General features: G+C 45.0%; 1 protein-coding gene and 1 long non-coding RNA gene across 2 annotated transcripts in view; one reads left to right on the forward strand and one right to left on the reverse strand.

The window, feature by feature from the left end:
• bbx (bobby sox) overlaps nucleotides 1–24,247 on the forward strand; it is a 504,832-nt gene that overhangs the window by 75,357 nt on the left and 405,228 nt on the right. The window lies entirely within an intron of this gene.
• LOC137643619 (uncharacterized) lies at nucleotides 6,614–7,041 on the reverse strand. The gene is made up of 2 exons (XR_011045029.1): nucleotides 6,932–7,041; nucleotides 6,614–6,792 (listed from the first exon to the last, which is right to left on the reverse strand). It is a non-coding gene; the product is annotated as an uncharacterized lncRNA (long non-coding RNA).

A 24,247-nucleotide genomic window follows, 5' to 3' on the forward strand; every position in this document is an offset into this window, starting at 1 on the left:
TTTTCAAGATTAACTAGCGTTCAGTTGTTACGCAGTTATCAGTATTGTTACAATATTACGATATTTCGTAGATATTTTTATGAATACAGTGAACCCTCGTTTATCGCGGTAGATAGGTTCCAGACGCGGCCGCGATAGGTGAAAATCCGCAAAGTAGTGACACTATATTTACCTATTTATTCAACATGTATATTCAGACTTTTAAAACCTTCCCTTGTACGTAGTACTGTTAACAAACTACCCTTTAATGTACAGAACACTTAATGCTTGTACTATAGTACCTTAAACTAAAACAGGCACAAATATTAAAGGCGATTTTATATCAATGGTTTCCTAAACACGCTAAAAAGCACGATAAAAAATGGCAACCAATGTTTTATTTACATTTATCTCTGATCATAATGAAGAAACAAACTGGAGGTAGAGCTTTGTTTATTACCCAGACATATTTCCCATACTTTTCCCTTAGAACTACATCACATCTTCCTACTTTAGATATATATATATATATATATATATATATATATATATATATATATATATATATATATATATATACATATATACATACATACTGTACATATATACATAAATACATGCATACATATATATATATATGTAACTATTTATATGGGTTATGGAAAAAATCCGCGAAGTGGTGAATCCGCGATGGTCGAACCGCGAAGTAGCGAGGGTTCACTGTAGTACATTCTTCTTACCTCTCAAGTTTTTTAGTTGTACTATATAAAAGGAACTTTTTATTTTGAAATTAATTGTTCCTGTCGGTATTTTTCCTTAGTCAGAAGTTAAAGGAAGTTAATTTTCACTTAATGTTTATACGAATCGATGTAGTGCACGATTCTATTTATCGTTGTTTCCGTAGTGGAATACTAAGATCGTTTTTATATTAAGTGTAAATGTTCCAAATAATACGAGTGATGATTCATCTCTTATTGGAATTCCTTAATTTAAGGGTTTATTTTATTTTATAAATGTTATACCTATTAAGGTAATATTTAATATTTGATATTTAAAATTTTTTACATTTATATGGGATTCTGTACTTTTGTATTCCCATTAAAACAATTGTCCAGTAACAGAATTATCAGTCTCTCCCTACGGAGTTCGTTTCCTTTGAGAGAGTGTATTCTTTGGTTTTCAGGTAAATATGAAACTATCGTTGTGCCAAAGAGTAAAGTGCAAATTTTTTAGTGATAAATTGTGCAGTGAATTTTATTTAGTGGAGAGTGCTTCTATTCGGACCTGTCGTCATCCTAGCCTTAGACCTCTGTCAAGCTCCCGGACCCAGGGGAGAAAGAATCGAGAGGGTAACCAGGCGTTACAGTCTTTTAAGACCCAAACTGAAGTCCTCTCGAGCGTTTTCTGTCGATCACCAGAACGCTCACCCTCGCGATAGATAAAGCGAGGTATTAGTGTTTTCAAAGGCGCTAAGCTGAAAACAAAATTAGATTCGTTCTGCGTGTGTTACGTTTCATGCGGCGCAGACGCAGTGCCGCCACCACCACCTGATGGGTGTTGTCTCTCGACAGTGGCAAGCGCTGTGGTTCGACGCAGTTAATGCTGAATACGTTTCGCCTAAGGTTGATCCTTGATCTTTGTAGTTAGGCATGAAACAGCATCTATCTTCGTTTATGCAGTCTTTTCAGCCTGCTGTTAACAGTGCGGTTGGATGTCTCGATTCCGGTCTTTGACACGGTCGCACAGGCGTCGTGTCTTTAACGGTGAGGTCTTGTTGTCGCACAGGCGGCCTACCAACCGCAATGTTCAATGGTGGGGGAAAGTGGATGCTTTACTTCGATTACCTGCTCAACGCAAACCTACTGCTCATAACACCTAGTATCAGTCTATACAGACGCGCCGACGTTCTCCAGGCAGCAGAGCCGGTGTAGCGTCATCGGAATGGTGCAGCAACGGAAACGGAACGTCGATGGAATGGAGCGAAGCGCCACGTCAGTGTGGACGCTTCAGCGTCGGTGTGGACGTTTTCAGTGTCACTATGGACACTTCAATGTCAGTATGGACACTTCAGCGCCAGTGTGGACGCTTCAGCGGCTGTGTGGACGCTTCAGCGGCTGTGTGGACGCTTCAGCGGCTGTGTGGACGCTTCAGCGGCTGTGTGGACGCTTCAGCAGCTGTGTGGGCGGTTCAGCATCTGTGTGGGCGCTTCAGCGCTAGTGTGGGCGCTTCAGCGCTAGTGTGGGCGCTTCAGCGTCTGTGTGGGCGCTTCAGCGTCCTGAAGCGTCCGGGTGGACGCTTCGCTACCTATGACAATAGACTTTGATGTCTACCTGACCATGAATGTCTAGTGTTAAGTTATTGTTGCTCCAGGCGCTATATTTAGAAATAAATCTTAACTAGAAAGATTTTATATTCTCGGACCAAGGCCGGCTCTAACTCTTGGTTGTGAGAACTAGGATTAAAACCTCTAAGTATTGAGATCTGAATTCAGAATCATAAGGAGTGGATTCCTAAGAATCAAGACTTCTCTTCCTAGGATAGAGATTGTAAAAGGAAGGGAATAACTTTCAGAAACTCATGAGAATTTTTCTAAAAGTTTCCCTCATATTTTTTACCTGCTGCTCCTCGTTCCGACTTCAGAGTTTTCGCTAGTTGAGTTGATGGTGTCTGTTATGACATTAAAAGACTTGGCTGCTGCTACCCAAGCTTTATTCAACTTAAACTTCAGTAGATTATTCCCTGAAACAACCATAAACATAATTAGCAGACCCCATAATAAATGTAATACAAACTATGTTAGATCCTCAAAGTAAAACTAATTAAACCAAATAGATACAAATGGAATAAACAAAAGGAAATACAAAAGAAACAAAATTACTTGATAAGTTGCTTTGACTGTCCCTCCATCAGGTAAGTAAACAAAGTATGAAAAGATCACCAGACAAAAGGTTCAGTGTGAGGTATGAAAGAGCAAAAGGACAAAACAATATTATAACATTCTTCCCCTCTAGATATAAAATTGGTTACATCACTTCACAAGTAATCAATCCCACCCATATCGGTTCGGAGCCCTTGACACCCGGGTTGATCTACGTTCTGGAGGTGATGCAGTCTCTGTTCTAATTTCAGCTTCTGGGTGAAGTCCCATACCTTCTGGAAACTCTTGATGGGTTGTCTTGGGTGACACTGGAGATTGAGATGGTATGGCCTCTGGTGACAATGAAACAGAAGGTAGTTCTTGATTTTCAGAAACAGAGTTATCCCTAGGGCATGGGGTCAAGTCACGTAAGGAAACCGTTGACTCTCGGCCGCTGGGATGTCTAATGTTAGCATATGTTGGGTTAGCAGATAATAGTTCAACTTCATCCACTAGGGGTTCATTTTTGCTTGTTCTGACAAACTTCCTCAATAATACCGGTCCTGACGACATAAGCCACGAAGGCAGAGAGCTCCCCGAGGACGAGCGGCGCGGAAATCCAAAAAAGCGTTCATGGGGTGTGACATTAGTTGCTGTCGACAGAAGGGATCTAAGTGAATGTATCACATCAGTGAGTACTAATTCCCAGTGCTGATCGGGAAGATTTCGAGACCTGAGTGCCAGCTGGATTGCCTTCCATACAGTACCATTGAGCCGCTCCACTTGCCCATTGCCGATTGGATGAAAAGGGGTAGTTCGACTTGTTGCAACTCCCTTCTGTGCGAGATAGGTTTTGAGCTCCCTGGACATGAATGAGGTTCCTTGATCCGAATGTATATACTGAGGCATCCCACACAGGCTGAATATTTGTTCTAAGCACTTAATCACTGTAGTTGTGTTCATGTTGGGACACGGAAAAGCGAAAGGGAAACGAGAATATTCATCAACCACAATAAGTAGATATGGGTTGCGCGAGGCCGTCGGAACTGGTCCTTTAAAGTCAATGCTTAATCTCTCCATTGGTTGTGTCGCCTTGATGAGTGTTCCTTCTTGGAATTTGTAGAATCTTGGTTTCAATTCTGCACATATCCTGCAAGAAGCACAGACCTTCTTAACGTCCTCGGTGGAAAAGGGAAGATTTTTCGATCTCACAAAGTGCAACAAGCGAGTCACTCCTGGATGGCACAGATTCCCATGTAGTTCAGTGAGGGTAGATGACGTAGAAACCACGGAACCGCAAAAAGCTCGGGTGAAGGCATCAGGAACCACATTCTCTTTACCGGGGCGATAATGTACTGTATAACTGAAGGCTGCGAGTTCCATCCGCCATTCCTGGATCTTATTATTCTTAACTTTAGTGCGTTTCCTGTTATCAAACATGAAGGCCACAGAACGTTGGTCTGTAACGAGATCAAAGTGTTGTCTAGCAAGAAAATGACTCCACTTACGTACAGCCTCCACGATAGCCATGGCTTCCTTCTCTACGATGTGATAGTGAATTTCACTTCCTTGTAAAGTCCTAGACATGAAGGCCACGGGCCTGCCATTCTGGTTGAGTACTGCTGAGACTGCTACTTCCGAGGCATCACATTCGACCTCAAAAGGCAAATTTTCATCCACAGAGTGTAGCGTTGCTCCTTCAAGTTCATGTTTGAGTAGTTCGAAAGCCTGCAAAGCTTCTTCATCTAAAGGAAATTTCTTTACTCTTGCTAGTGGTTGAATCTTAGCAGAAAAATTCTGTATCCATTTAGCGTAATAAGCAAACATACCCATTGCCCTCTTTAAAGATCCTTGACTAGTGGGAGGTGGTAGTTCCTGTAGAGGCCGGAGTCTTTCCATGTCAGGTTTTATTACACCATTCCCCACACAGTAGCCAAGAATATTAATGGTACGCACAGATTTAATAGTTTTAGTAGCATTGAGAGTTAGGTTCCTCTTGTTGATGACCTCAAGAAAGCGCTGCACGTTCTGATCATGTTGTTCTTGAGTGTGTCCAGCAATAGTGATATTGTCCAAATATGGAAAAGCACCTTGTAAGTTTTCTTCTTTCACCAACTTATCCATAGTTCGTTGGAAGGCTGCAACTCCATTGGTAACTCCGAAAGGTACTCTACAGAACTGGTACAGGCGTCCGTTGGCTTCAAAAGCTGTATACTTCTTGTCTGCTTCCTTTAGTGGGACTTGGTGGTAAGCGCTTTTCAAGTCAAAAGTCGAAAATACGCAATATGTTGAGAGTTCATTAACCATGGTGTCAATCCTTGGTAATGGATAAGCATCCAGTTCTGTAAACAGATTTATAGTTTGCGAATAATCAACACACATCCTTTTCTTATGCCGATTAAAGGAATCCTTAACCACCACAACTTGAGCTCTCCATGGTGATATGCTATCCTCAATAACACCCTCAGCCAAGAGACGACTAGTCTCCGCTTCAATGAATTCTTTGTCATCTTTACAGTAATGTCTTGATTTAGTGACAATAGGCTTACAATTAGGTAACAAATGCTGGAAGATAGAAGGTTTATCCACAGCAGCGGCTGCCAACAAACAGTAGGGGTTAGCACCAGATAAGTTGAGCGCTGGTTTCGGCCCACCGTATTCAATAGTCACTTTCTGATGCTGCTCTTGGAAGTCCTGACCAAGTAATACTCCTGAACATAAATCCTTCATTACTGCTAGACGCGTGGATGGATAAGTTTCTCCATTAAGATGAAGAGTCAAGTCTACATTGACATAACCTGGAGAGTTTGTATGCAAAGATTTCTGTGCTAAAGCGACGTCTTTATCAGTGGGATGTATTGGTAGCTTTAATTCCCACGCTACCTCTTCATCTATATAACTGTCATCGCTGCACGAGTCGACAAGGGCTGTCAACTTCCGTCCTTTAATTGTTGTTGAGGTAGCTGCCCGATAGAGGCTCTGAGGAAAAGAGGTACCAGCATTAGCTGCAAGAACAGATGACTGTGAGGGATCAAATACTGTAGCTGTTGTAGATTTACCTCCATATGTAGATTTAGACAGGCATGCTTTTGCAAAGTGCCCCTTCTTGCCACATTTATTGCAAATGGAATCTCGAGCTGGACAGTGTGCCCGAATATGATAGGGACCTCCACAAAAAAAGCACTTTCTCTTCATGGACAGAGTAGTCGCTAATACTTGAGTTTCAGCTGTTACCTCACAGCTCTCAGACGTTGGTCCACTCTTCACATGATCATCTGTGATAAGTGCATGATCCGATGTAACCACAGCAGCAGTATGCCCAACATGAGGAAGCATGTGACTGTAAAAACTAGCATTACGTTGGGCTAGGTCTAAAGAGTAAGCCTGGTCATAAGCTGCCTGTAAGTCTAGAGTTTTATTTTCAAGAAGACGTTGCCGAATCACAGGTGAGGCCAGGCCATTTATAAAAGCATCCCTGATCAACTCCTCTCTGTATTGTTCTGCACTAACTGGCTTAAAATTACAGTCCTTACCTAATTTACGCAATTCTCTCAGAAACTCATCCAAAGTTTCCCCTGCCTTTTGTTGGCGAGTAGCAAGTAAATGTCTGGCGAATATTTCATTAGGTGCCTTAACATATAACTTTTCCAACGTAGAAATGGCAGTATCATAATCCACACACTCCTCAATGTATTCATACACATTATGACTGACATAGTTCACTAGTGTCCTTAATTTATTTGGTGCATTTTCACCACATTCTTGAATAAAGTTGGAAAACGTCTTGTGCCAATGCCGCCATTCCTTTGCTGCAGAAGGGAGGCTAGGGTCCAGATCCAAACGGGCAGGCTTCAATAGTTTCTCCATAGCTTAAGTTGAATAAATTGTTATGACATTAAAAGACTTGGCTGCTGCTACCCAAGCTTTATTCAACTTAAACTTCAGTAGATTATTCCCTGAAACAACCATAAACATAATTAGCAGACCCCATAATAAATGTAATACAAACTATGTTAGATCCTCAAAGTAAAACTAATTAAACCAAATAGATACAAATGGAATAAACAAAAGGAAATACAAAAGAAACAGAATTACTTGATAAGTTGCTTTGACTGTCCCTCCATCAGGTAAGTAAACAAAGTATGAAAAGATCACCAGACAAAAGGTTCAGTGTGAGGTATGAAAGAGCAAAAGGACAAAACAATATTATAACAGTGTCTCTAGTTATTTTATTATTATTACAGGCCAGCTACAACCCTAGTTGGGAAAGCAAGATGCTTTAACCCAAAGGGCTCCTTTAGGGAACGTTGGCCTGGTAAATTAATGGTAAAATAAATTAATAAATTAACATTAAATCATTCTCAGGAAAATAATGAACCTTACTATAGAGATTGATACAGTGCTTGCAGCTGCAACAACAGAAAGGGCATTAAGGCCTTTTATGAGAATAGAACGTAAAAGTATATCTCCCACCACGGGCAGATCTTTTATGATTTAAGGTATTATGCTTTTAAACCGCTCTTGTTAGTGACTCGTAAACATAGCGCAGTGCTCTGGAGGAGGTGTTTGTTCGTGTTCACCTTGCCCTTAGTCCTATATCTCTTCCTTACGTTCCAACCCTGGGAGAAGGAAGGTCGGTAGGCTGAGGTTCTTCGCGGACCTTGTGCATTACACGTCTGTTCCGCCGAGCGATATTGTTGATGCAGTCCAAGACGTTCTTTCTCCACTTTGGAATGACGAAGTTGGAATGCCTTGAAGCGATCAGTTCGTCATCGCTATGGTATCATGGATCTTGTAACTGTTTTCTACATATTAGAATGCAGTTCCCTGACGAGAATGGCTATCTACGTTTTCCCTGTCTTCCAGACTAGGAAGTTACCCGTCATGTATGCACTCGAACAGAATTTTCCTTCGCAGCAAACGTGTTTGATGCTTAAACAGGAATCAATCGAGTGTGTTTTTTCTTCCGCGATAGAAGCGGAAGTGAGACAAGTCACATACAATCCTAGCTCTTACTCTGGATTCTGACCTACTTTCAGGGAGGAAAGGCTTTGCCCTCATCGAAGGTTGCAAAACCTAGACTTGGTAATCACCAATAAATTTGTCCTAGACCTTTCAGGAGTCGTATGTTTTATTATCCTGCAGTATCTAACGTTCGCCGGAAGTTTTTTTTTTTTCGGAAGGTGACGTGTCGGCACCAGAATCGTGTAAGACACATAGTTCTTCGGGGGAAAAGGTGCTCAGTCTGCTTCTGTTCACACTTCTTTCCCTCCCCCAGTTTGGGTAAAGCTCTATTACTTTCTTCTGAAGTCTAGCGACTACTGTTGATGGTATCCCACAGCATTGGATACGTTCAGTTCGCGCACAAGGCGCGCTTGAAATGTCATAGGAACTCTCCCAGGTCGCTCTCAGGACTACGGTTGATGTTCTTTCCCGGCCTTCACCCATGCTTGGGTTGGTGCACTCGCTACCCCGCGAGTGTAGATTTGGTCTGAGCTAATAGAGGTCTATTTCATCTGTGTTTAGCGTTTACGATTCTCGGGGGGAAAAATTTTCTCCTAAAGAGTCTAAGGACTACCAGAGATCAAAGAAATGGTTTTCCGACCAGTGTCAGGTGGTATAGTTCTCTTATGCTTAGTAACGCTTCCTCGCAGAGATATGCTCGTGTTACGAGAAACATTAGAGCGGGTGCTTGTAGAAGTCTGGTCTCTCTCTTACGGCAGACGTCACGCAGACACAGACACAGGTTCTGGTCTCTCCCTCACGCAGTCACAGACGCAGACGCCAGTCTGGTCGTATGTTGGACGCTGACAGCCTAAGTTGATCCTTTCAACGAGTTGTACCATTTTCGCGGCCTGCGGGACGCGTGACTCTCACTCATGCGGACGCATCCTACACGGGACAACTCTCGGCAATCAGTTCCGTCTTTCCGTCAATGACCGGTCGAGATACTGTCGCCTCCTCGCAGCACGCTGTAGATTTACAGCAAGCGGGGCTCACACACAGCGCTGTTTCCACACGACAAGGTGAACGCATACGGCACGCTGACACCTTACGGCAATGCAAGCACATGCGACATTATGGTCGCATGCTAGATGCATACAGTCAAGTCTTACTCACAGCAGTATAAACAGACTATTGTCTCTCCTTCGCGTCTCTCTGGCTTCGCAGCTAACGCTCCCTCGTGTAAAGCTTTGGCTTAAGTTTGTTGAACACTCGCTGATTACACACGATCAGGTCTTAACCTCACAGCATGAGGTTCACGTTGTTGATGCTTCTTTTCAACAAGCCTAGTTTTAATATCGGTTTCTTGCGACCGATATGGACAAGTTTTGGGAGGCGGTTCTAGATCCCTCTTCTCTCTCACGGCATGTTGGGTGTAGGCAGCATGCTGGAACCATACTGGACTCATGCTGGAAGCATGTCTTTAGTCCTTTTCCCCGTGTCAGGATCACGAATGTTTTATGTTAAACCTTCAAGCTTTAGGCCTAGCTGCCTCCAGTATTTCGGAAAACCCCTAAGATCTAGAGGGTTGTTTGAAGGAGACAGCTGAGGCTTTCGCTTGTACAAAGGACATTTGCCTCAAGGTTTTCCAACCCAATTAGAGTGTTTTATGGAGTGGTGTAGAGCTAGAGCCAGCTCTTCATTAGGTAACTCTGACACAAGTGGTATATTTTTTCTTAGACCTTAGAAGAAAACACTTTTTCTTTCCTCCTCGGCCATCAAAGGGTACAGGAGTATGCGGGCATCTGTCCTCAGACGCAGAAGTTTGGATCTATCAAATAGAGACCTTATAGGTCTTCTCAGTTCATTTGAGAGGACTTGGAGGCATCAGCAAGATGCGCCAGCCTGGAATTTAGGGTTCGTTTCTGGAGTTTCGCGGTAGTGACAGATCCGACCCTTTACCCTTGGTTTCTTTTTAAGGCCTAACTTTGGAGGCTTTCTGAGTAAGTCTACCATAGTTGAGAGTCAGTGAAGTTCACTCTTTTAGCAAGAACACGGACTTCACATTGGTTAAGCCATAGGTACCTTGCAACCTGGATTCTTGCTCATTAACAAACTTCTTTCTCATCCATAGCCTAAATCTTTCGGGATCACTATTCTCTCGAATTTGGTTTGGGATGGGCTGAGAAGAGTTTTTTTTTATGCCCGATTAAAACGATGAAATTTTATTGGGATAAGAACAAAGAAGTTAAGAGTCTATTCATAACTCTTGGGTGCACGGTCAAGAAGCCTGCGCTATCCATGTCTAGAACATTATATCATCTCGTAAGGACCTTGATTACAAAGGTTCTTCCGCACGGTTGGGTGACAGATCATAAGATGATGTAAGAGTAAAGACTCACGAAGTTAGAGCTGTAGAAACTTCTGTAACTTTTAAACTAAAATGTTCTCTGCAAAGCATCGCATATACAGCCTTGTGAAGCGGTAATCCTGTATTCGCCTTACATTACTTTTACCGTGTCCAGTCTTTTTATGAAGACGTCTACGTTTTGGGATCACTTGCAACAACGAGTGCAGTAGTAGGTGAAACATTCTCCACTACATTTCCCTAAATTCCTAGTACCCCTGTTCTTCTCTTGGAACTGTTATACTGTATATATTTTTATGATTGTATGTGAAGATTGCTCGGCAATCTTCCGCAATCTTTGACCTAGTCAGGTGGTCATTTTGTTCCTAGAGAGCGCCCGGAACAAGGGTATTAGTTGAGGTCCTGTCATGTTATAGGTGATTGTACCGTTTGACGGCTCCTAGAGATCATCAGCCCTAAGTGGATCACTGGATCTCCTAAGGATAGCAGACAAAATGAGGCAGAGCATTGCTGTCAGCTTCCTTATCAGGTTAGAACCGCTTAAGTTGTTTATGTAACTCTTAAGTGAATTTCCAATTATACGGCTCTGTCTGACCCGCCACCAATGGGTGTCAATCAGCCATTATATAACCAGCGGGTAAGTTTTATATTTAAAAAAGATATTTTCATAATAAAATAAATTTTTGAATCTACTTACCCGCTGGTTATATAAGTTTTAGACCCACCCTCCTCCCCTCTAGAGACCATGGGGCATGGAAAATCTGAATTGGTTGGGTATAGTTCTACCTGTGGTACCGCGAGGGCGCTTTGGTACACTTGGCATATCTGCGCTAGGTGCGCAAGAGATTTTGAATTTCCTGCCGAGGCGTCCAGGGACTTGGCCATTATATAACCAGCTGGTAAGTATATTCAAAAATTTATTTTATTATGAAAATATAATTTTTCTCAGACCAAGGCCCGCGTGAACTAACTCTTGGTGTTTGTTGGAGGGCCATAATTAAACTTCTAAAAACATTGAGGCCAGAATTCAGGACCTTAAAATGTTGTCTCCTAGGAAACAAGACATCTATACCTCGGTTAGAGACTTGTAGGAGGAAGGGATTGCGATCTCTTTTCCCCTATTTATCTTTTAGTGGAATTCTCTAAGATCCTAAGATCCTTCTCCCTTCAGTTGACTTAAGGAACTCATGAGAGTTTTTTCTGAAGAGTTTCCAATTTATTTTGTGCCTGCTGCTCCTCGTCCCGCCTTCAGAGTTTTCGCTAAGGAAGGAGTCTAAGAAGTCTCTCTGTATACGAAGATGGTGCTGGTAGGGCAGTGCAATAGCACGTCCTCAATGCAGCAATAAGAGGCTAACTGCAGGTGTTGGTGCAGCAACATTTTCAGCTGGAGCAGCAGGAAGTGCATTAGTGCTTTTGTGAGAGAAGGCAGTGTACCCTTTTTTGTTGTGGGCTTGTTGACGTAGGTCTTTGGGGTCTTGAGTCTGATCCTCCGTCAAAACCCTGAGTAACTAATACTGCAGTACAACCGGCTTTGTGAGAGAAGTCGTTGTACATAGAAAAATTCTCGATCATCTAATAGAGCTTGAGGATGATGAGAGCCTGAATGCAATGAGGTATAAAAACCTATGAAGCTAGCTTCCTTATCAGGTATGCCAGAATAGCAAAGGTGGAGGTCTAGCCACGTTAAGGTCGAGGACCTGTTGGCAGCCCCAAAAAGACTTTTACAGCCCCCTGGGTGGATCGCTGAATCTCTTAAGGAATGCAGGCAATGAAGCAGGATAACTTTACACCAACCCCCTTTTTTCTTCCTCTCTTCTCCCTCAAGCTCAAGAGTTGGTCGAAGACACAGGTTTTGGTGTCTAATCAGCAGGAAAGTTTCTGCATACTTTTTCTCTAAACCGCAGACAACAGTAGGAGCCAGACTTAACTACTTCTAGCTAGCCTGGGAGAGGAGAGGAGCAGACTGTTGAACCGTGCTATTACTAAAGGATGGATGCAAAATCTTTTTCCTAGTGAAACCTCCTTTATTTTTTACTCTGACAGACCTCTCTATAAAATACAGAGGGAGCCTAAGAGACAGGCTATGCAACATCAAAGGTCTCTCTTTTTGGAGAGAGGCTATTGTCCGGTCCTGGATGTTACTGCTCTCAACGCCTTCGTTTAGAAGGCAAAGTTCTCCATGGAGACATCGAAATCAGTCCTTACAGCAGTAGGAAAGGTCCACTGGATGGTCTCTTTAGACCTCCAGGATGCTTACTTCCATATTCTCATCCATCCGAACTTCAAGCAATACCTGAAGGTTCGTGTATAGGAGGAAGTTGTTCAGTTTTGGGCATTTTGTTTCGGTCTAAGCACCACCCCTCAAATAGAGGGTGCGTCTGTTAGGACCTGTCATTCTTCTAATCCATAGACCTCTTCCAAGGAATGTCGACTTTTAAAACTTCTTCCAAGCTCCCTTTCCCCTGGGAGAAGGAATGTCGAACGACAAAGGAAACGAAAGGCTTTAGCTCCCGAGCAGATGCCTCCTCGAGCATACCTATTGATGCTTCCCAGGACGTTCACCTTCATCATAGGTAAAGTGAGGTTAAAGCTTTTTCGTCATCTTCGGATGACGCAGCGCCCAGACGAGGCTGGCGTCAACTTTCAGACCTTTGATGAGGAAGGTGGACACAGTCAATCAGCATCCTATCATGACACAACAAGCTTATGGTTGTAGTCTTTAGTGCAGTCTTGAGCGTTTTTTCTTTCTACCGAATAAAACTCTCCTACCAAACATCCCAAGTCTCCTTGTTGATGCTGGAGAGTTACCTCTAGATCTTTACAGAATATCTTCCATTATTCAGTATTGGTTTAGATTGCAAAGACTCCTTAACTCTCTAGCTTTTCAGACTGCAAGCCTTGTAAGACACGCATCATACTTTGAGTTGCACCCAAAATCTCCTCAACCTTATGGCTTTCGGATGAAACGATTATTAAACAGTCTGGATATAATTAGAAGTAAGGTACTTCCATTCAAGGTATCATCAATGCCTCCATGGAAATTACCTGAGATATCTTTTTGTAAATACTTTATTGGAGTTAAGAAGAATATGACTGACCTAGAAGCCAGGTCTCTTTTTATGGAACATGTTGAACATAGAGGATCAACTTTTATATATACTGATGGCTCCAAATCTGATGCTGGCGTTGGATTTGGACTACATAGTAATGGTTTTAATTGTAGAGGTGCACTTCCTCTAACCATTTCCATATTTACTGCCGAACTGTATGGCATACTAACCGCTATTGAGAAAATAGCGTTGGAGAAGGAGGGTAATTTTACAATTTTTAGTGATGCAAGGAGTGTCCTTCAAGCTTTAGAAGTTTTTAATTCTAGCAACCCTCTAGTTTTAAAGATTTTAGAATGGCTATTTATTATTGGACGGAGAGGTATAACAGTTAGATTTTGTTGGGTTCCAGCACACGTAGGTGTGTCTGGGAATGAGAAGGCAGATTCACTAGCAAAGAATGCTGCATCAGAGTTGCTGCCAAGAAGATATCCCATTCCGTGTAACGATTTACTACCTATCATCAAGAAATTGCTTTGTGATAAATGGCAACAGCACTGGCATAGTCTAGATGGCAATAAAATGAGAGAAGTAACAAATGCCATATCTCCTTGGAGGTATAACATGATGCCCCGAAAATGGGGGACTTCTCTTTGTCGTCTCCGTATTGGTCACACTCGGTTGACACACGAGTTTCTGCTGAAGGGCCAACACCAACCCTATTGTGAAGAGTGTTTAGTACCTCTAACAGTGAGGCATTTGTTGACCGAATGCCCCAATTATAATAACTTAAGGAATAGATATTTGTTTGAGGCTCGAGGTGAGGGTGACAGGTTCATCCTCGCCAAGATTCTCGGACAGGATGTGTCCTACTTTGCAAGTGGCATTTTTATATTTATTTCAGAAGCAGGTCTTCTGAAAACTATCTAACTTTTATAATGACATCCAACTTTTACGGTTTTAATTGAATAATCTTTAATTTATATATATATGTAAACTAATCGATATCGGCGTCAATGACCTTAGATGTCAGGATGCCTGAAAACCTTAAATCAATCAATCAATCCTACCAAACATCCTTTAAGGATGTCAGCAACTGTCAAATAACGCCCAACTCACCCAGTTGCAGGACAGTTGTCTGAGCCCAGCATGACATCGGTTCATGCTCCTTCTCCACCGTTAAACTGGTTAGCGTCTTCTGGACGCTCTGCGTGTTTTTTAAACGGTGTAGAGAGAGAACTTGTGGTAGACATGAAGTCTCCTGTACCACAACAGGTTGGCCTTTTTTTTTTATTATGCTGCTAGATTTGCATCAGAAGCCCTCTTCGTTCATGCTAGTTTATCAGCCTGCGAACAACAAGAGAGTAGCTGGCCTGGACCTTGAGTGTCAGGTAACTTCGCCAAGAACGAATGCACACCTGGACACCAAGCGTAGTGAGGCTACTTGTTCAGATGTTCTTGATGTCGAACATCTTTACAACTACCTAGTTAAATGTATTTTGTTCCGTAACCGAAATACAAACCACGCTATTTAAATAGGGTATTACTTTTGGCGTAGCTGAATGACGAGCCATTAGATTTTTAACGAGGGTTAACTACCCCCTCGCTAGTTAGCGGGGGTTAGGGGAGGGGTAGCTAGCTACCCCTCCCCCCTCACACACCGGTGAACTGATTCACTTCGCTTTTGGCTCGGGTGATGGTCAGACGTGTCTGCTCTCACCCTCGCATTGACAGCCTTAATCTTTTTTGCTTTCTCTTTCAGTTTGTGTGTTTGGAAGTTGGCCTCTCTCCTTTTCATGCGGAAATGCCCTGGTTTACCCGACCGCCCTTGTGGGACTTATATGTCGGCGGTCGAGACGGACCCTCACACCTTGTGTCCGTTCTGCAGAGGTCAATGGTGTGATAAGGATAAAGTGTGCAGGGAGTGGTCTACCTCCCAGTGGGAGAGGTTTTCCCGGCGACGGAAGAAGTCTTAAGCGGGATCTTTCTCCTTCAAGGGTTTCCTTGAAGAAGGAAAATTCCAAGGACTCTTCTTCCGTTGCCCGAACCTCCTCCGAAGCTCCCACTCGATCGGTCTCTCGTGAGAGGCCGTCGAGTGGTAGCGTAGGCCGTTCTTTTGTTGACCGACCTCGGGGTTCGGGAGAGGGAGTTGCCTCCCATAGCGAGGCAGCTCCTCCTTCTCCTCCGGGGGAGGATTTATCTGTTTCTGTTTATAATGATGATTTATTGCAGCTTTGGGCTTCCTTGGGGCTTAAGGGTTCGCCCTCCAGGGAAGCCCTGTTTGATTTGATCCAGTTGGGCGCAGCTGTCAAACAGTCGCCGGTGATAGCGGAGGTTGACCCTCTGTTTATCGTCGACGTTTTTGTGGCAAAGGCTTCCGACGGGTCGGGTCAAACCCCTGCCTTGGGTGCTGATGTTGCTGAAGGCTCAGTTCCCCCCTCCGAACATCCTTCGAGGGAGGAGCTGAGTCCAACGGTCTCTCCTGACAGAGACTCCTCTTCGGAGGACCGACGATGGTGTTCCTGCTCCCAGAGGACGTATCCGTCGCAAGGCTCGCCCTCCTCTCACAGGGTATGAGTTATACTCGTGGTCACGAGGTTTCCCCTTTGCAAGGTCGGGGAAATCCTAAGTTTAAAGTGGTCCGAGTCGAATGTTCCTGACCCACTTCATCCTGAAACATTTGTTTCCATGAAGCTACAAACCTTCAGTCGTACCGAGATTCTGGGGATCTACAAAGAAAGAAGGTTAACGGAAGATTGTTGCTTCAAAAGAGTCTAGTCTTAGGACTATCTTCCCTAGGGATAGTGAACTCCTTGGCCACCCTGGCCTCAAGACCAAGTCTCCTATAGTAAAGAATGAGGGTTTGTATTTAGTGTAGGAACAAATGACAAACTTATAACAGAGTTTGTATTTTTCCTAACATACAAACCCGAATTCTTTACACGAATCTTCCCTCCATCACCGTCCCCCTAGGATAGTCCTAGCTAGAATCCGATTGAAGGTAAACAGCAGCTACCGACCGGCGGTCCCCCACCACTGACAGGTGGATAATTACCTGCCCGGTCGTTAACGACCTTGTTAAGATTTTTCTGCCGTATTTTCCAGCTCGCGCTAGAATATCTCCTATAGTAAAGAATTCGGGTTTGTATGTTAGGAAAAATACAAACTCTGTTATAAGTTTGTCATGTTCACTCCAGTTTCCCTCAGTAACAGACACATTACTGAGAGTCAATCAAGTTTGGCGGTTCAAAGAGAACGAGAAATATCGAGACAAAATTTCTCGGGTTCCACCTACGCTATGGAGAAAACTTAAACAATGGACAAAGGTCAAAAACCTAGCAAACTCAGTACCTTTACGATTCCCAGCGACATCATTGGTGGTTCATTAAGATGACTCCCTAAGCATTTAAGGAGGCTATTCCCAATACGAATAGGTCCAGGGGTTGTGGACAGTGACACTCCGACAACTCACATCAATATCTTAGAAGTCAAGGAAATGTTCTTGACTCTAATGTCTTTCCCTGTCACAGATACAACCTATCAGTCTAATTCTAGACAGCCAAGTGATAGTCAACTGCATTAACAGGGGAGGTTCCAAATCAAGTCACGTAAATTAAGTGATGATAGTTATCTTTTCAATGGCAACAGGGAACCTTTGCCACCTGTCAGCTGTTCACCTGGCGGGAGTAAGAAATGTGGTTGAGGATGATCTACCAAGGACACCTCCACGGGAGTCGGAATGGTCTTTGGCCAAAAAAGTCATTTAACTGGACCTGCCAACAGGTTCCATGTCTCCAAGTAGATCTATTTGCCACGGAATCCAACCACAAGCCACAATGTCATGTGGCCTCCAACCTGGACCCTCTGGCCTATGTCACAAATGACATGTCCATAGATTGAAACAACTGATGGAGGATTTATCTGATTCCACCTTAACCATGCTATTGAAAGTCCTGGACATGCTCAGGACTTTCAAAGGTCGTATTGCCCTCGTAGCCTTCAATTGGCCAATGCAACTGGTTCCCTATCTTGGTGGAACTATAGTCTATTTTTTATAGCGGTGCATATTTGCACTTGACTCACAGGGGTGCCCTTTTAGCACGGAAAGGTTCCTGATACCTGATTGGTCGGAAGTATTTTTGTCCGAACACCTTCATTGTTCTCGAATGATTACCAAGTAATGTGAATCGAAACTTATTTATCAACCTATATTTCTCCATCATATATATGTTTTGTCAATAAACAATGTTAAAGAATAAATATATTATAAAGAATCGTCTTGGTAAGTCTAGATTTAATAACACAATCCGCCGAAGTCAACGACAGCAGCTGGTTTTCGGATGCACGCATTGTAACTTTGTAATTTTTCACATGTTTTAACGCAAATTGGGATAATATTACACTCGGCTTGAGTTAAACATGTTATTATAAACTTTCTTTGAATCCCAGAACTTACCAAAAACATAGAATTAATAAAACCAGATATTTGTGAAAACTTATGGGGAGGTGAAAGAACAGCCTCTAGCGGCCTGGCGGAAAAACCGTCCCTTCTGAGTTGTAGACGCAGTTTGTTTTTTTTCTTTCGTAATATAGTTCGGCCTATTCCTTTCAGTTTAAATAGTCTTACATTGTTTCTTTTCGTATTATTTTGCTTAGTATTTTCCCACATTCCTGTTCCTCACCGAATATCTATCTATTTTCCCCGATATCCCTTCTTTCATATAGGCCTATGTGATATCCGCACTACGATTCCTATGTTTTGCACCTTACGTCAGTAAGTATGTAAATAATAACAACAACATAAATTTTATGCTGTGTAGCAAGTATAACCTATTCTGTAAACCTGATATTAAGCATAGTATTTTTTTATTCCCGCCTCTACACTATTTTAATGAGACTAGCACGCGCTTCCCTTCAAGTCATCACTTTCGACAGAGGATAAGAAATAAGGAATATCCCATATATGAAAGAAGGGATATCGGGGAAAATAGATAGATATTCGGTGAGGAACAGGAATGTGGGAAAATACTAAGCAAAATAATACGAAGAGAAACAATGTAAGACTATCTAAACTGAAAGGAATAGCCCGAACTATATTACGAAAGAAAAAAACAAACTGCGTCTACGAGTCAGAAGGGATCGTTTTTTCCGCCAGGCCGCTAGAGGCTGTTCTTTTACCTCCCCATAAGTTTTCACAAATATTGGGTTTTATTAATTCCATGTGTTTGGTAAGTTCTGGTATTCAAAGAAAGTTTATAATAACATGTTTAACTTATGCTGAGTGTAATCTATCCCAATTTGCGTTAAAATATGTGAAAAATTACAAAATTACAAAGCGTGCATCCGAAAACCAGCTGCTGTCGTTGACTTCGGCGGATTGTGTTATTAAATTTAGACTTACCAAGACGATTCTTTATAATATATTTATTCTTTCACATTGTTTATTGACTAAACATATATCTGATGGAGAAATATAGGTTAATAAATAAGTTTCGATTCATATTACTTGGTAATCATTCGAGATCAATGAAGGTGTTCGGACAAAAATACTTCCGACCAATCAGGTATCAGGAACCTTTCCGAGCTAAAAGGGCATCCCTGTGAGTCAAGTGCAAATATGCACCGCTATAAAAAATAGAGTATAGGACTCCGACCTCGGCGGATTCCCGAACCAAGTTAGCACGGATGGTACTATCTCACAGTGTGTCTGCTTCCTCACGGATTCAGAGTGCCCTCACCTTATGGACTATCTGAGATTTGCAGCACAAAGAGATGATGAGATTGACCCTTTTAACACATTGTCCCCAGTGTCAGGAATATGAGATTCTACCCTTCGGCAATATGATTCTGATGTAAGGAAGTTAGCCAATTTCTGGAAGACTCAGAGGTTCGGACGCTGACTACGAATCTGGATGTTACCTTTTTAGGACTTTCTTGGAAAGAGGTCTAGCCAATAATACTATTACTATGGTTAAATCTGTTTTAAAGAAAATATTTCAGGTCGGGTTCAATTTTAATCTTACAGATTCATATTTTTGGGCTCAAGCCATGTCGTCCTGATGGAAGGTTCCTTCAGTAGCTTCCTTAGGGTATATATGACTACAGTAGATATTCCCAGAGAATTAAACTAAAGGTTTCACAGAATTCAAACTTCTGGCGCGAGTACCCTAAAGGTTTCCCTCTAGGATATCGTATATCAACAGGGGACGCATGCATTAATACGCCACATGGCTATCTGCACCCCACATAGCGTTAACGCTTCGAGGGGGAAAGGTGGCGAGATAACTGAGGAGCCGCTCCAAAGTTACCCTCCTTCGTTACTGTTACGGTACTCGCAACGTAAACAAACAGCGGCCATAGCTGTCCGCCATACTGTGTGACGTCACGTCCGTCCTCATTCCTACTCCTGTAGCTTTCTACAACAGTTGGTTTTTCCCAGTGATCGCAATTTATCTTTTGCATCCTTAGCCATGTCGCAACCTTCAGCCTCGCCTTCTTCTGGAAAGTTGAGTACCAGGTTCTTGTATTGTTTAAATAAGCTCTGGCCGTAAAGTAACGATTTTTTACCCTTAAATCTTGTTTGTTCCATAACCAAAATACAAACCACGCTATTTACATTGGGTTTACCTTTTAGCGTAGCTGAAATGGCGAGCCATTAGAATTTAACGAGGGTGTAATACCCCCACGCTAGTTAGCGGGGGGGGTAGGGGAGTGGTAGGTAGCTACCCCTCCCCCCCCCTCACACACAGGTGAATACTCCACTTTCACTTTTGGCTCGGACATGGGCAGACGTCTCTGTCTTTGTCCTGGCATGGCAGCCATTGTTGTTTTGTCTTTACTTAATCACTTACTTTTCTTTTACTCAATATATATGTAAACATTTTCTCATGTTTATGTATATATTTAAGTATAGAAATCAGTAAGTTTCCTTTTCAGAGTTTGTGCTTGTGTGTGTAGTGTACGATATCTCCGTGGAGCCCTCGGCAGTTTAGGCCACCACGGTGTAATTTTATGGGTCGCGATCGAGTTTGACTTCGGTCTTTCTCTCTCTCTCTCTTGAGGTCGTTCACCCTTTTACTACGTTACTACGCCTTTTGTAGCTTCCTTCCTGTGTGGGGGGGGTGTTGCTACGCCGTACGTTTTGTCTCAATTAGTTTATGAATCTAATTGTATTTGTTGATTTTTCAGCTTTGTAGAACGATTCCTTTCGGGGTTTTCGTTCTTTCTTTAGTGTTCATTCATTTTTAAATTACATAATTACATAGTTACATAATTATAATTGTTATAATTCTGTGTTGGTTACAGCTCTCCTTCCGTGAGTGTAAGTGGTTGTGAGGGCACGTGCCTGTTGTGTAATTCTTGTGTTCCTTTCCCTCGGGATTCCTCTTCGTAGCCTTCCCGGGGGAATGAATGTGTACTAATGATTTTTTTTTAATTTTTTTTTTTTCAGTTACCGATCTAGTTCGTTTCTGTAATATGGCAACGGTGTGAGCTGTCTTGTTGAGGCCTGGGGATTCGGCTGTTGCAGCCTCCCCTATGGATTTTCGTCAGGGGCGTGTCTCCTTCTTCTGGAAGTACTCCCGTGACGATTGACAGCTCTCCAGTTCATTTTAGAACTCTCAGGAGGCTCGCCTCCTTTGGTGGGTAACTTTCCTTCCGAGGGAAGTTTTTCCTGTCCAGGCTTGAGTTTTTTCCCTTTTGGGGGGTTCTTCTCTTGCCTTTTTTTCGTGCGACTATGCTCTTGGTGCTGAGCGGTCGCACCTGCAGTTTCGCTCAAGGGGCTGGGCAACTACAGGAGCCCCTCTTCGGAGGATTGCTCCTTTTAGGTCACTGGCTGACCAGTCTCTTCTACTAAGTGTTTCTCTTTCGTTCACGAGAGAGTACACTCATAGAGACTCCTCTTCGGAGGATTCTTCTGCTGCTGTTGCTGTTGGCCTCCTTCGCCGTAAGGCTCACCGTCCGCCTCGTCGTAAGGGCCTCCCATCTCCCTATAAGGGTGCTAAGAGGCGCCCTTTTGAATCTCCGTATGCAGCCTTCAACTCCTTCTTCTTGATCTTCCGCCCCTGGTGCAGATGGACAGCAGTCTGACCTCGTCTTCTCGACGGACAACGGTCTTCCGACGGACATCGGTCTTCCGACGGACATCAGTCTCCCGGCGGATAGACAACGGTCTTCCGACGGACATCAGTCTCCCGACGGACAACGATCCCTTCGGGGCAAAGGGTTGCCTCCCACGGGGGTTCGTCCCTTGCGTGTCAGGGTTCCCCTGCGCGCCCTTCTGCTGTGTTCTCTCCTGCTCAGTGTTAGCGCAGAGGCGCTCTCCTGCACCTGCTCAGTGTTAGCGCCCAGGCGCTCTCCTGCTCATCAGCGCTTTCCTGATCGCTAGCGCTCTCCTGTTCGTCAGCGCTCTCATGATGATCATCTCTGCTGTTCCTGTTGGTTCCTGTTACGCGCCCTGTGCCCCCACGTTCGCCCTCGCGATCTAGAACTTCGGTTCAGGTCTTGGTCAAGGACTCTTCTTCTACGCACAGGCTTCCACGCGTTGCCTTCTGCTCGCCAGCGATCACCAGCTCGCCAGCGACCATAGACGCGTCAACGTTCACCTGCTCGTCAGCGATCTCCTACGCGTCAACGATCGCCATCGATCTGCCACGCGTGTCAGTTCCCCTGAACACCATCAATAGCGATCTAGCGCTCGCCTGCTGTGGACCACGATCTCCGGTAGCTGAGTCTTGCCGTAGATCTTCCTCCTGCTCGCCAGCGCTCACCTTTACTTCTGTCCTTCTGTGCGCCAGCTTTCTTCATCGCCAGCGCACATCTGCGCGCCCTTTTTTGCCACGCACCAATGGGCGCCAACGGTTTTCTGACCGTCTAGGATCGCCTGATTAACAGCTTGCTTCAGCACTCACCTTCCTGATGCAACTGCGCGCCTTCTGTTAGCGCAATGCGCGCTAACCATCACTAGTCTCTCGCGTTGGCAATCGCCTACGCGCCCGCGCGATTCTTCGCCTGCGCGCTAGCGTTTTGTTAACGCACCACCGCTCGCCAACGCGCCGTCGCTTGCCGACGCGCCATCGCTTGCCAACGCGCCTTCACTCTCCTACGGGCTATCGCTCGCCAGAACGCGCCATCGCTCGTCAACGCGCTATCGCCCGCCTACGCGTCATCGGTCTCCCGACTGCCTGCGCTCACCCGCGCGCCCACGTGCCTGCGCGTCCACGTGCCCGCGCAACCGCGCACATGCTCTCCAACGTTCGCGCGGACCGACGGTGTTCCGTCGCGCACATGCTCTCCAACGTTCGCGCGGACCGACGGTGTTCCGTCGCGCGGACCGACGGTGTTCCGTCGCGCGGACCGACGGTGTTCCGTCGCGCGGACCGACGGTGTTCCGTCGCGCGGACCGACGGTGTTCCGTCGCGCGGACCGACGGTGTTCCGTCGCGCGGACCGACGGTGGTCCGTCGCGCGGACCGACGGTGTTCCGTCGCGCGGACCGACGGTGTTCCGTCGCGCGGACCGACGGTGTTCCGTCGCGCGGACCGACGGTGTTCCGTCGCGCGGACCGACGGTGTTCCGTCGCGCGGACCGACAGTGTTCCGTCGCGCGGACCGACGGTGGCCCGTGGCGCGAACGTGGTCTTAATTCTTGCAGTATCCATTGCTCGCCTATGGGTTATCGCTCGCCGACCACCAGCTCTCGCCTGTCCTACCACGCTCGCCCTCCTTTTGCGCTCCTTTGCTCACCTTCGTTTGCGTTTCCTGCGTGCCCGCGCATGGGTGCTTCCACGTTCGCCCACGCGCTAACCATTGATTTACCATCGCGCGAGCGCCAGGGCGATTGCGACCGCTTTTCCCGTTGGGGTTTCGCAACATGGCCAGCCTGGCGAGTCTTCTGAAGCGTATTTCCAGAACACGGCCTCACCCCGTAAACGCAGAGCATGGCACATGCAAGAGCAGGAAGAATCTTCAGGGAGGTCTGAGCAACATTCTTCTTTCCAGAACCTGGGTTAGCCCTTCCCCGTCATTCGCTGGAAGGGTTTTGCCAGGGGGCTTTCCGTTCGAGATTTCTCCATTGGCCAAAGGGTGACTGGTTTACCCCCTCCTCTTCTCCATCTCGTGAAAGGGGCTTACCAGGTCCTTTCCCTCCTCGGTTGCGACCCGAGTTTTGGTTCAAGGAAGCTACAGGAAGGTCATGGGTACTTTCCTCTTCTCGGGCTCAAGCACCTTGGCGTTTCGTCGTCAAGTATCGAACTTGCGGGCAAGCTCGATGTTGGACCATCTGGACGCAATGACCGAGGGCTTCCTTTCGGGTGTCTCATCCGTGGATGTCGACAACCTTAGACACCCTTCCATCCTTGAGAAGAGTTTGTTTGTGCCCAAGGACAGAGACATAGACAGCGGTTGTGCGGAGGGAGTCAACTTCCATTTTCACTCCTCCAAGGCGCTTTCTTCTAGACCCTGCAGGGCTCGCTCCAGCGCCTCTTTCTTTCAGCCACGTCGGCCTAAGTTATCGGACCGGCTACGACAACTGAGACAAGGTGTCCAATAGCAGTTCTCTCCTGTCAGGAACAGGTGGCACGGGAGGCTCTCCCGGGGGGGCCATAGTCCTAGAGGGAGCGGCAGAGTTCACGAACTCTAGGATTGGCACCCCCCCTTGCAGGTTTCACGCTGGAAGGATGCCTAAGGTTACTCATCCGGATGACAGCTTCCCGATGCCCATTCCTGCACGATCTCTGTGATCAGCCAAGGATATCGCGCCTGCCGTCTCTGTCAGCGAATTCAGTGTCTCTGAACCTCTATGCCATAGGGTCGGCAAGAGTTTGCCCGTTAGGGCAGAATGATCCATGCCTTAGGAGAAGGTCCTCCATAGGATCGTCGACGGCTTCACCCCCCGGCTTCTTCAGTCGATCCTTTCTTGTAAGGAAGTATCTGAGACGGGGGTTCTGTAGTCGACCTCTCAGCTCTGATCAAGTTTGTCGAACAAACTTTGTCCAGCGTGGAACAGCAGAATCGATCAGACTGGTAACGAGGCGACAGGACTCCTTAGGCCCTGG

This window comes from Palaemon carinicauda, chromosome 1 (genome assembly GCF_036898095.1).
Source record: "Palaemon carinicauda isolate YSFRI2023 chromosome 1, ASM3689809v2, whole genome shotgun sequence".
Taxonomy (NCBI): Eukaryota; Metazoa; Arthropoda; class Malacostraca; order Decapoda; family Palaemonidae; genus Palaemon; species Palaemon carinicauda.